Raw genomic sequence first — 13,893 nt, forward strand, 5'->3', positions numbered from 1 at the left:
CGACCAAAGTCTTCGATATCCATACGCGTAAAACAAGAGGTATTCTCCTCTCTGGCAATAAAAAAGGAGGCGTTCAGATGTTAAAACGCCAAACAGTAACCAATTTCAAGGAAACCTGTTTGCGTTAACCACACAGATACTTGCGGTGAACACGCAAAAAAAACATGCTCTGATTATATTTGCATTGTCTTTGTAACTGATTGGTCCACACCAGAGACAACTTTCTTTAGAGCCTCGTCTCAAAGTGTCAGCCCTGTCAAACAATGGGTCTCCCGTATTATTGTTTTCGGTCTAAACTAGACATATAGTACTACAGTATACCCAACGCTTCGACTTTCGCTACCAAAATTATTCATCATAATTGAAGCTTTGGCGTCAGATCCTGTGAGGAGGAGGATGTGTGTGTGTGTGTTGTACACCCTTCACCACCACACATAGCCAATTCATAATAAAGCTGTCACTAGAAATAAAAAGTGCCAATTTATTACTGCTTCAGTCGCAAACCAGTGGGTCTGTTGTTCGACATACCGGTGTGCTGAACACGGTAATGAATCACGTTTGTTTATCAGATGACACCTTTATTAATTGTCTGTGTCGGGTGGAGGAGGCTGTACGGACACATTGCACTCACGCGATCTGACCCAAACATCAATTATGAGTCAACAATGCATACCTCTCCGATTTTGTGTTTGGGGTTGTGCTGCTACGTGTTGTTCGGTATAATGTCCGACGTTTCGCACCACCGGGTTGGGACCTTCTTCGTGAACTTAACCAAACGGCTCCACGTTTCCCTCTTGATCACACAGCGTTGCATGCCACTGCAGTCCCCGGGTAAACTCCCAGCACGTGGAAGCGAAACGTCGGACATCACGCCGACTAACAAGCGGTAACACAACTCGAAAACGCAACGCAGAGCCTTGAAATAGAACCACGCAGACCGACGCAGTAGTAAGACGTGCAGCAGCAGCGAGACTAGGCCTCGGCAAAGTAAGGTAATTTACCATCAAGAAGCGTGTCCCATTGGACATTATCATGGCGCGCTTCCAGGATGTGACCGGGCGTCGGTGCTTTCTCTGAACTGCAGAGGGCGAACATCGAGGGCGTGACAGCGTTCGTGCGAATGCCGCGCCAAGTCACGACCTCGTTGACGGCGGACCGCCAGTCGACATTGGATCTCGTGCCGGTGACGACGGAGCGCCTGATCCGTGATTGCGATCGCGGTGCAGCCGCGCTTAGAGCGATGGATGAGTCCTTGACCGCGACGGGGATGAAGGCCGAGCTGGTTGCGGCAGTCGCTGCCCATATGGAGGAGCGGTCGCTGTTCAGCGCCCTGTTCAGCAACGTCGGCAGCTCCATCGACGACGGCGATGAAGTCGATCGTTTTCCGAGCACGGGCGTCACGACCGCCAGCGCCTTCATTGACCTAATGCGGTGGTGGCCCCTTCGCAAAGAGCTGCTCCCTGCCCACTCACTACAAGATGGCCCGCGACTACTTGGGAGCGCCGGCGACGTCAACTCCCTGCGAATAGCGGAGCCGGGCGTGAGTTCACGTGCGTTCGCCGGTCGCTGTCAACGAGGCTCTTCATCCAGTGCAACGTGCTAGCGCTCGTGGATCGCGGCCCGCCGCCTGGAGGTCCCCCGTCTAACCGGGCCGGAGCGGCGCAGGATCTTATTGCCCGTCGTTCGTCCGAGGATGCCTATGTGTGTGTCTGTCTCTGTGTGTCTCTGTGTTATGTGGGGAGCGGTGGTGTAGCGGTTAGCGCGCTGCGCTATGAACCTGGCGACTCGGGTTCGATTCCCGCTCACGGCCAACACCCAGTGACGATTATCTGAACCGGTCCCGGGCCTCGCCTAGGTCGACTCAGCCTCAAATGAGTACCTGGTGCGGTGTGTAAACATTGCCACTAAGGAGACAAAGGCGGTTGGGCGTGGTGCTGGCCACCCATCCCCTCGTGTACCGATCCGGCCTTCATAGGTGCTCGCCAACAACACTTGCCCCTACAGTCTGTTAAGGCCATACGGGGGATCTTTGTCTCTGTGTTATCTCTCTCTGTCTGTGTGTCTCCGTGTCTGTGTTTTGTCTCTCTCTCAAATTTAGCAATCTTTGGAAGAACGTTAATCAACCAGGCGGGGTGTTGACTGTTGTGTTCGCCGACTCTCTGTGCTGTATTTGTGCTGTATATTTCTAAGTTTACTATGTTTTTTATTCTCTTTCATTCGTACCGGATGATGATTGCTTGTGTTGCAATCGAAACGTTGTATGCTATTATTTAATTAATTTTTCTTTCTACGTGACTTTACCGAAAGAACCAAAGAGTAATTCCTGCAGTCACGAAAGCTCCAAATCAAGTTTGATCAGGTTGTTGATGAGATCGTCATCGACCAAGGCGACTGGGACGTTGAAGTTATGGAGGACGATGTCGTCGACAGCCTCAACGCCCGATTCGAGAGTATTCTATATGAATAAAGCGCATTTACCTGTTGTAAACCTTTGTCATGTGTAGTACCCCAGTAATTACCCTGTAATAGAGTAATTTGTATAGGGTAAAAGGTCGGGTAAAGGTAGGCTCGTTGCTTTTTACCTTTTACCTTACCTTGCCGAGGCCTAAGTAAGACGACGCAGTAGTGAGACGACGCAGTAGTGAGACGTGCAGCAGTAGTGAGACGACTCAGTAGTGAGACGTGCAGCAGTAGTGAGACGTGCAGCAGTAGTGAGACGTGCATCAGTAGTGAGACGTGCAGCAGTGAGACGACGCAGTAGTGAGACGTGCAGCAGTAGTGAGACGTGCAGCAGTAGTGAGACGACGCAGTAGTGAGACGACTCAGTAGTGAGACGACGCAGTAGTGAGATGTGCAGCAGTAGTGAGACGTGCATCAGTAGTGAGACGTGCAGCAGTGAGACGACGCAGTAGTGAGACGTACAGCAGTAGTGAGACGTGCAGCAGCAGTGAGACGACGCAGTAGTGAGACGACTCAGTATTGAGACATGCAGCAGTAGTGAGATGTGCAGCAGTAGTGAGACGTGCAGCAGTAGTGAGACGTGCAGCACTAGTGAGACATGCATCAGTAGTGAGACGTGCAGCAGTAGTGAGACGACTCAGTAGTGAGACGTACAGCAGTAGTGAGACGTGCAGCAGTAGTGAGACGAGGCAGTAGTGAGACGATTCAGTATTGAGACATGCAGCAGTAGTGAGATGTGCAGCAGTAGTGAGACGTGCAGCAGTAGTGAGACATGCAGCAGTAGTGAGACGTGCAGCAGTAGTGAGACGTGCAGCAGTAGTGAGATGTGCAGCAGTAGTGAGACTGCAGCAGTAGTGAGACGACTCAGTAGTGAGACGTGCAGCAGTAGTGAGACGTGCATCAGTAGTGAGACGACGCAGTAGTAGTGAGACGTGCAGCAGTAGTGAGACGACTCAGTAGTGAGACGACTCAGTAGTGAGACGTGTAGCAGTAGTGAGACGACGCAGCAGTAGTGAGACTGCAGCAGTAGTGAGACGTGCAGCAGTAGTGAGACGTGCAGCAGTAGTGAGACGTGCAGCAGTAGTGAGACGTGCAGCAGTAGTGAGACGTGCAGCAGTAGCGAGACAACGCAGTAGTGAGACGTGCAGTAGTGAGACGTGCAGCAGTAGTGAGACGTGCAGCAGTAGTGAGACGACTCAGTAGTGAGACGTGTAGCAGTAGTGAGACGACGCAGCAGTAGTGACATGTGCAGCAGCGATAGTTGTGTATTATTGTCAGCTTATAACGCAACTGTATAAGCAGAAGTGTATTGTCCCGCACGTAAAAACAATAGGTATCTATTTTTAGTCGAGCAGTTCATTGGCATCGCAGACCAATATATTCACGCAGCATTTGCTTAAACAGAGCAAGCGAAGCAAGCAAACCCCTATTGGGCGGTTTCGACTTTCTGAGTCTCATCAGCAAAAAAAAAAGACAGGCTTGTTAAACACGCTGCCGGATCACCACCATGTTGTTACTGGCAAAGGCTAGTTGATTCAAAACACGGGTGAGCCCGTTGAAGCCAAAAAATATATTAAAAAAAAATACAAATATATATAATAAACAATACCCCAGCACGCGCAAATTGAAACGTACAACGTGCGGAGTTGCCGCCAAGCGTGGCGGTGCCACGCGGCAGTCACGGCACCATCCTCGCTGTGACGGCACAAGGGGCGAGTTTCCGAGGTGTCTGTGACGGCGAGCGACGCAAATCTCCCCGTCAGAGGCGGACGGCACAGCGTGGAAGCACTGGGCGGGGACGGCGGACTCGTCTCTCCTGCCAAACCGACCGTGGACCCAACACATTTTGTGCTTTCATTGCGTTCGGCCGGACGCTGAACAAACGTCTCATTCGACGCCCAAACATTCCTCCTCCTCCTTCTCTGAGACACCGGTGGGGTAACCATGAACCTCATCAGAGCAACGCCAAGCCGATGGGCACATCTCCTTAAAAATGTTTATTTTTTTAAAATTAAAGCCACGAACCACGACAGAACGACTGTGGCAACGCAAGCTACGGGCCACATCGTAAGCCAGCCCGCGCTGCTTCAATGGAGGAGGAAGAGCAGCCTTGCTGATGATCGGAACATCAGCAAGGTTGCAAGATCCGACCATGTCCGCCGAGGTGCATTGGCTTCCGGTTGCCGAACGATGATAATAAGGTCGCACTAATTACACACAAAGTGCTTGCTGCAAATGAAGCACAATGCCTTGCTGATCTCGTCAAGGAGCAGAAACCGTCACGCCTATTCCGGTCGTCATCGTAGCGGCTTTTGGCTGCAAGCCATCGAACAAAGACGGTGGTCACTGCAAAGCGGCGCTTTCAGATGCGGTTCTGCGGCCGTCTGGAACGCTCTTCCTTCCGATATTAGGAAGCCACTGGAGCTATGCACTTTTATATAATCTAGATTGAAAACTCATTCCTTTACAACTGCTTTGATCAGTTTAGTTTGTCGTCCTTCCACCGCACCTCCGATGAGCACGTTCGGCTACGTACGGCGCGAAAGAAGTTCAACACACATACAGCTCCTTCATGAATGGAACACTGCAGACACAAGCCACAGCAGTGACCGCTGTGGCCATGCAACCCAAACTATTGACCGGCATTGTAAGACCCGCGGTAGTCTGCTCTCCTCGACAACGGAGGAGGAATAGCAACACTCCATCGGCTTCTCCCAGCGAAGTCCTCTCGTGGCCCGCAGACCTCGACATTGGCACTTCGCTCCTGAACATATCGCTGCTGCCATCAAGCGTAGGAGCGGAACACAGGGGCGAGACGCTGCTTGATGCTGCTGTTGCCGCCGCCGCGACTACTACTACTACCACCGGACGGGTTGTGCAAGTTATCATTGTTAGCAAGCGTGGTCGCCATCCGTCACGATCCTACGACACAATACAAACTATGCAAAGGCAAAGATCCCCCGTGTAGCCTTAATGGACTGCTTGGGGTAAGTGCTGTCCGGGTGCACCTACGTAGGCCGGCACGGCAGACCAGGTGGTGGGTGGCCAGCAACCACGCCCGGCCGCCTTTGTCTCCCTTTACACTCCGCACAAGATACCCCTTTGAGGCTGAGTCGACCTAGGGGGAGGCTCAGGACCGGTTCAAACACTCGCCGCTTGTTATTGGCTGCGAGCGGGAAACAAAACTGTGAGCGCAGTGCGCTAACCACTGCGCCACCACTCCCCCCACACACACAGTGCGCTAACCACTGCGCCACCGCTCCCCACACACACACAGTGCGCTAACCACTGCGCCACCGCCCCCCACACACACGAGCGCAGTGCGCTAACCACTGCGCCACCGGCCCTACCCTGCACACCGCCTGATTTGATATCCCCGGTTAGAAGTTTTCTTGAACAGCTGTTCCGTCATTACCCTCCGCCATCGATGAACACCTTGGTACAATAGTCAGGGTTATGTCGATTTCATGTTTGCGTAACTTAATGTACGATGATCAGTCACAATGTAATCTACCCCATCCGACTTACGCCACACGGACTGCTTTTATATAACGTTGATATATGTTTGTGCGATATTGCAGATTTCTCGTGGCAATTGTTTTTGTGTTGATTTCTGTTCGCTTCGTTGCAGCACTTTATTGATGTTGTTTGTTGTTGTTGTTGTTGAGGCTTCGTCGTTTTTGGTTACCCGGGGTCGCTCTTCCAAATGTGGCTCCTCTGGTCTCTCGAGTTATAATCTGGTTTAGACAAAATAAATCTGACATTTGGGACCAAATGGGTTCCTCTTTCTACCTCTCAATGCAATTCCGAGCGAGTACCGTCTCCATGCACATCTGCATGAACCTCCCCCCCCCCCCCATTCTCAAATAATGGGCGAGCACAGCGACGTTTAAACTCAAACTCTAAATGTTCCAAGTGTTTTAATGCACTTTAAGTACGTGTGTGTGTTTGTGCATATATGTACATACATAGGAGCGGTGGCGTAGCAGTTAGCGCGCTGCCCTACGAACCTGGCGACCCGAGTTCCGTTCCCAATCACCGTCAGTACCGGTGACAATTATCTGAACCGGTCCCGGGCCTCCCCTAGGTCGACTCAGCCTCAAATGAGTACCTGGTGCGATGTGTAAACACAGTCACTAGGGAGACAAAGGCGACCGGGTGTGGTTGCTGGCCACCCACCCCCTCGTGTACCGTTCCGGCCTTCATAGGTGTTGTTGTTGTTGTTGTTTTTTGTCTGTTCGATATATGTATGTGTATATATGTAAACACAAACACACGCGGACGTACACCGAGGAGATGGAGCGATGCAATCAGTTCGTGTGCAGGTGGATTAATAAATCGCAAGAGATAACGACGGCTCGAAGAGGCATTCATCCAGCAGCGGATTGAGCACGGCTGCTGATGATGATGATATATAACGGGCATGTATACGCAGCGTCTGTAACGGTTATATGCGACTGCGCGCTCCGTCAATTTGTTTTAATCACTTTATTAATAAGAAAAGGGCCACGTTCCATTAAGGGCGCAGCCAAGCCTGGACGCCTAATGGAGGGACATTAAGGCTTGTTTATATTTTTATTTCTTTATTTCCGGCGACCAGCAAGTGTACGGCTCTGTGCGCCATCGCCTACCAGCGCAGCCTTGTTAGACACCCCCCCCCCCCGTTCGCTCGCCCCGCACACCGTGGTAGAGGAGCGAGTCATCATCGCGCTTGCGACTCACGGTTCGCAGGCGCGTTGGGGGTCCCCCACACAGCCACGCTCACGTCTCTACAGCTCGACAAAGTTGCCCGGCCTCCGATGAGCGCCGTTGGCTACTTGCGGTGCGAAAGAAGTTCAACGTACATATGCAACCTAATCGTTCGTGTAGCGCCGATCCTCCTGCAAGTGCGTGAACAAAGGGCCATTGCTCGAAACGTCGCCTGTTATATATTGTTTGACGAATGCGCTGAATTCCGGCGCGTGCGTTGCCTGGCACGGTGGTCCCGCGAGCCTGCGGCATTATCGTCCTTCAGAGGGCCCCCCCCCCCCTCTGCTCGGAGGTAACAAATGTGAACACATCAATTGTATTTGTATCAATCTATTCCAACCAATCAAACTTTAATTAGCGAGGCATGCCCCGCTCTCCGCGCCCTCCCTGCCCATCCCTGGACTCCGAAACTCCCTTCCCCTAGAGTGGGCAACGTCCGGCCCGCGGGCCGTATAAGGCCCGAGAAATAATTTGGTGTGGCCCTACCAAGGCAACCGCAGGCGGGACTCGAAATTCAATAAATCTCGGAGCAAACCTGGAAAAGCAAGTTGCGAGTAGCAGCAACATCATCAATACCAGCTAACATCATCACACGTCTCACCAAAGAGAAGCAGTTCCAGCCATCACATTAGGGGTGAGTTAATTAAATGTTTGACCAAATATAACAGGCTAATTTTGAAGTTGATAATTTTGTATGGCCCGCGAATGATGTTATAAATATCCAAATGGCCCTTGGCAGGAAAAAGGTTCCCCACTCCTGCCCTAGACCGTCCCGTCAACCACCTGCCCTTCGGTTCAAGTCCGGCAACTCTTCTTCGTCTCGGGCTGGCCATCCTGCCCCCCAGCCCCCCACCAACTACTCTCGCTGTACACTGCACAAGGCCACGGCGTCTCTGGACCATGTCTCGTTGGCACTGGGAGGCGACGTGAATTGGTCGTTGTGATTGAACTTCCAACAGGCCTTGCGCAATCACGCCCATGCAGGACACTTCCGAACGGAGCGAGGCTTTCCTGGGACATTAGAGATCGCATCATGACCCGTTAGACAGTTGTACAAGGACACTATAAATGACTTGCCTTACACGCGCACGCTGAACGTTATCTATTTTTGTAACTCGATTTGAAATAATAAAACAATTAAGCATCACGAATGTTCATGGTGGTTGAGCGCACTGCAACTATACGAACCTGGTGACATGAGCCCTGAGTTTACTTCCAGCCGCGGGCTATCACCAGAGCAATTGAGTGACATTGAACCGGGTCCCCTTGGGATAAATAAACACACACGTTCGGCACAGCGTGGAGAAGGCATTCATCCAGCAGTGGATTGATAAAGCACTGTACGTTATTATTTACATTTTCTACAGAAATAAATATTGATGTTGCTTTTTAATGTACATCGTTTCAAAAACGTCAAACATAGGGCACATATAAAAACGAACTTGTACACCATCTTTCTATTGCTTTGTTAAACTTTCTTTATTTTGAACGCCGATAATAATACACACTTTCGCCAGGCGGAATGACGGCTAATAGCGCGTTAGCTTTAGTCGTCACATCAACTCGTACATACAAGCGAAAGGAAGCGAACACGCCTATGTAGACGCGCGCGTGTGCAACTTATCAGACGCGCGCGTGTGTAACTTATCAGACGCGCGGCGCTGTACACGTATGTGTGTATCTACAAAGACAAATATCCCCCGTGTAGCCTTAGCAGACTGTAGGGGCAAGTGCTGTGAGCGAGCACCTATGAAGCCTGGAACGGTACACGAGAGGGGGGTGGGTGGCCATCACCACGCCCGACCGCCTTTGTCTCCCCAGTGGCGATGTTTACCACATCGCACCAGGTTACTAATTTTAGGCTGAGTCGACCTAGGGGAGGCCCAGGACCGGTTCAGATAATCGTCACTGGGTATTGGCCGTGGGCGGGAATCGAACCTCGGGTAGCCGGGTTCATAGCGCAGCGCGCTAACCACTACACTACCGCTCCCCACACAGACACACACGTGCACACACAGACACACACACACATATACGTACATTAAATTGCCGACGCCACGACTTCGTCTCAACACACGGCGTTCGCAATATTCATGGCAGAGGTGAAAGCGTCGCGCGGGTTTTACGCGTTTGTAATGACCCCCACTTGCAGTGTGGAAGCCGCGCGGGTGATGACCACGGCGCCGAGGGCACTCGCAGAGGGATCTGTGCCCGGAATCGACGAGGCGACTGCCTCAGAACCCACGCGTGGGCCGTGTCTGAGTGAACCCGGCCGGCGGATGCTCTGGTCGCGCTTTCTCTCGGCTTCAACGTCGTACTCAGCGGGGAGGCGAATCACTCGGTCCACCGATGGTGAAGATCGTGCGTCCGTCAAAGTGTTTAGAGCGACTCTTTGGTTTCTTTCGGTGAAGTCACGTAGAAAGAAAATAAATTAAATAATAGAATACCACGTTTCGAATGCAACACAAGCAATCGTCATTAGGTATAAATAAATTTGAGAGAGACAAAACACAGACACGGAGACACATAGACAGACACACGAGCAGTTTAGTTCTACCTGATGACGACTGCTTGTGTTGCAATCGCAACGTCGTATTCTATTTAATTTATTTTCTCTTTCTACGTGACTTTACCGAAAGAACCAAAGAGGAATTCCTGCAGTCACGAAAGCTTCAAATCAAGTTTGTTTAGAGCGAGGCGTAGAGCGACGTGGAACTCTAGGCCGACCCTGTCCCATGAATCCCAGGAGTAAAACCAAATCAATCTCATGTAAGTTCTGTGTCCTCAAATTTTGACACGGTTTACGTTTTATTTTCGGATTTCTCTACTTCAGTTATAGTTCAGTTGACGAGCATTCGCGCCGCCAAACTTCGTTCTTTCTTAGCCCGTCCACAACGTTATTAGAGTTTGCATCAGTCACGAAACGTCTATAGCGCTACATGTATACGCCGCGCTCTTTATGTACACGATTGTCGTGTAACAATCTCACATTTCCTACCCTTCCAGAAGACCCGTTAGACTTTGCATCAATCACCATCGTCTCAATCGAGACGATAGATAGAAGTGGGAGGGGGGGTTATAGTTCATATGCGACGCAAAACACCCATTCATCCCATGCTCACAATAATAAAATAAAAATAATCGATGCCTCGAGTTTCCTGGCTGGTTGCTGGCTGGGCTCCTTTCCACTCCCAACACTAACTCTGTTGTTCGTGGCTGCGGCACATTGCCACCGAAACTAGCTGGGTAACTGGCTACACGATATTTTCCAGGTAACAAATAAGCATCGAATTGAAACGGCAGACGGACGTAATAATGAAAAAAAAAAACAACAACAATACATAACGACACCGACGAGGCGAGAGTAACGAATGCAGAAGACTGACGACACGGTGAATTTAAAACGACGCTTAGATTTCAATGCGGCATATTGTTACATATTTCAAACAACCTGTGTATTACTCTTAGCGTTCCCAGTACAGGAATGTGTGAGAAGAATTATGAAAATTACAGCCGCCTCTTATTTTTCTTTGGCAATCCCACTGCTTGCCGGACCGACGGCCACTCATCCCCACGGCGTGTTGGTCAAGTATGGTGAAACCCAGCCTCCACGTGCAGCGTAAAGGCGACACGCTTACACGTGTCCCGTAAATGTGTAATCCGTTCTTAAATAGCGCAATCGAAGTTTAAGTTCATTTGCATCCGTTACACGGAAGGCCCCATTAAAGCCGGTTGCACGGCAATTTCACATGGGGGTGGGGGGTGGGGGGGAGAGATCCCTGGTGCCGCGCGAGCGCAACAACAAAAACCGAAGATAGAACGTCGACATTGGAGAGAACGAGTACAGATACGTGCAAGTAAGCTCTGCAATTATAACTCGACGACAGTTTTCACCGCGTGGCTCAAATGTTGGCGAAAGTCTTTGCCCCCATCCCCTCCTCCTCCTCCGCAACCCCCCGCCCAAAAAATAAATACAAATAAAATGAAGAAAAATAATCATCTGGAGGGATCTTCATCGCCAGCACGTGGCAGAAGAGGAAGCGTTCGCAACAGTCCCACGAGGTGTGACGATCACGTGGGGGGGGGGGGGGGGAACAAGCTCGGGGTCAATTAATTGGGGGTCACGAGACATCTGGACCAGCGTGTACACCTCGCATTTGAATATTCCGTGATGTTTGTGTCGGCGTGCGCTCGTGTGTCGTTTTGTGTTCGAATACTTCCCCCAGCGTTCACGAGTATCGTGTCGTGGGGGGTTGGCTGTCACACAACGCAAGGTGGCCGTCTCTCTAAAATCTAAATAAACGTCGAAATGTCGACACTCATAGAAATCCCATGAGCCATAATTGTAAATAAATACCGGCTCCTGTCTCCCCTCTACAGCACGTAGATATCCCTTCCTGTACCGCATATAGCTTACCTACAAAAGGTAGATATTTGTGAATATATTCATACGTGGCAGACCAAACACATGCGGTTCTGCATGTGACAATGTGACAATGTGGCGACGTCGTGGAGAACATTTTACACGGCACCGGAGTGAAATTAGCACACCACCCCACACCGAATTAATTATCGAACAGGGAACTAGACCGAGGCGACACCACACCTCCGCACGTCATATCTGCTCCGTGGTTCCCCCCTGCCTCTCGAATTCCGATTAAAATCCTCCGCTCCGAGTTCCGTGAATGCGGCAGTCGAGTAGACAGAATCGAGCCGTCGAACGTCCGCCGTCTCTTCGCGTCGCGGATTCAAAACGCGCGGCGCTGAGACTGCGAGTGAGCGAGTAAGTGCGCATTCCCCACCCCCACCACCCCCGCCTTCCTCTTCCCCTCTCCTCCCAGCGGAGTTTTTAACGCATTTGCCTAAGCCATGTGACATCAAAAATGCGCAGGTTCTCACGAGCGCGCATCTCGCACGCGCACGTGATTTCGCAGCGATTAGCCGCGTGCCGCTGTGCCAGATGTTTCTGCTCGCATCTGCGGGGTGGCAGTGGTCGCAGGAAGAAGGTGGTTTGCGGTGGTGGTGATAATCTGACAGCCTACCCACCACGCGAACGGGAAATTGTACGCTGTCTGTTGACAACAACAACAACAACAAATGCACTTTAACTGTGCGAGCTTTAGTTAATTAAAGGGAGAGAGAGATGTGCGGTTTAAAAAAAAAATACCATCACGGCGACGAAGATTACACTGTTGGGTTTAAATAGACACGACGGTTGATTGTGGTGGTGGTGGTGATGAAGATTGAATTATGAATCGATGATGATTGGGAAGCGGACACGCTGACAAATAGCGAGATGAAATTGTCTCTCTGCCGCTCACGGTAAGTGTGCATGTTACCACGGCTGTAGATGCGATATAAAAGAAGAGTGCTCCCGAAGCCGCTTTAGGTCGCCCGCGCTAATTAACGTGGCTCTGATGTCTCCGCTTCGCATAATAGAACAAGAGCCCTTTAACAAACGCCGAGTTTACCTTGAGTGGCAATTCATTTCAACCGGCGCGCAAACGCACGCACGCGTACACGCGCACAAACGCGGTCGTGTTTATTATCACGTCGTAATTCAAACCGAGCCCCGACAATCTGCACCATGAACAATTACTTTCTTTGTCACGGTCATTGTCTAGTAACCCCGTACTCCCCCACCCCCTCCACTGCCTTCCGTGCCGTCGACCTCTTGCTATCGCCTGCTCAAGTCTAGGCTCGCGAAATTCTTCGTTTAACCTCCGTCTATGACTGGACGGCCGCTCTCCTTTTCGATACAAAAACAAATGCGCACAACTCTTCCCTGCGTCCTTTTGCGATGCACAAAACAAATGTGCATCTTGAGATATGCGGCAGCTTGAGATGCGGTGGAGACTTTAGACGGCAATATAAATCAAATGTATTGTAAATATCGAGTAACCGTATGGTGTGTGCGCGTATGTTTGTGTGTATGTGCATGTATGTATGTGTATGTATATGCTAAAAGTGGGGAACGGTAGTGCAATGGTTAGCGCGCTGCGCTACGAACCCGGCTATACGGGTTCGATTCCCGGTCACGGCCAACACCCAGTGGCGATTATCTGAACCGGCCCTGGGCCTCTCCTAGGTCGACTCACCCTCAAATGAGTACCTGGTGCGATGTGTAAATATCACCACTAGGAAGACAAAGGCGACTGGAAGCGGTGCTGGCCACCAATCCACCTCGTGTGCCGTGCTGGTTTTGTTTTGGCGCTCGCTAACAGCACTTGCCCCAACAGTCTGTTAATCCTGTACGGGGAATCTTTGTTTTTGTCTGTGCCGACGGGCATAAATTACACAAACACATACATGTACGTACAGTGATTCGTTCATACAAGCATCGTACTGTGCATTAGTACGGCCATAAGCGGCACATACTGGGAGGAGAAGTGCTGTGCCAGTGTTTAGCGATATCGCGTTCTCAACACGATCACCTGAGTTCCACTCCCGACCGCGGCTAGCATGGGTGGCAAGTTGTATCTCAGCTGATCCTCGGCAACCCCCCTCCCACCACCCTCGTTCACCAAGCCGCTCGAACCGGCGCGGTGAAGTATGGTCAAATAACCGACTGACACGGCTCGGATAAGTCTTCATCCAACGGCGGATGAACAAAAGTCAGTAAATTCGTATTATTGTCACATATAGGTGTACTGTACTTATTCCATTAACGCGCAGTAACCAACG

General features: G+C 50.9%; 1 protein-coding gene and 1 long non-coding RNA gene across 3 annotated transcripts in view; one reads left to right on the top strand and one right to left on the bottom strand.

The window, feature by feature from the left end:
* LOC116939096 (LIM/homeobox protein Lhx1) overlaps positions 1 to 13,893 on the bottom strand; it is a 59,498-nt gene that overhangs the window by 43,760 nt on the left and 1,845 nt on the right. The window lies entirely within an intron of this gene.
* Positions 12,041 to 13,893, top strand: part of LOC116939097 (uncharacterized) — a 54,920-nt gene continuing 53,067 nt past the window's right edge. For both annotated transcript variants that reach the window (XR_012936906.1, XR_004402371.2), the window contains exon 1: positions 12,041 to 12,531. This is a non-coding gene — a long non-coding RNA (uncharacterized LOC116939097). The remainder of the gene's footprint in view (positions 12,532 to 13,893) is intronic.

The sequence above is a fragment of the Petromyzon marinus genome, chromosome 5 (assembly GCF_048934315.1).
Source record: "Petromyzon marinus isolate PM22_M1 ecotype Great Lakes invasive population chromosome 5, UKy_Petmar_22M1.pri1.0, whole genome shotgun sequence".
NCBI lineage: Eukaryota > Metazoa > Chordata > Hyperoartia > Petromyzontiformes > Petromyzontidae > Petromyzon > Petromyzon marinus.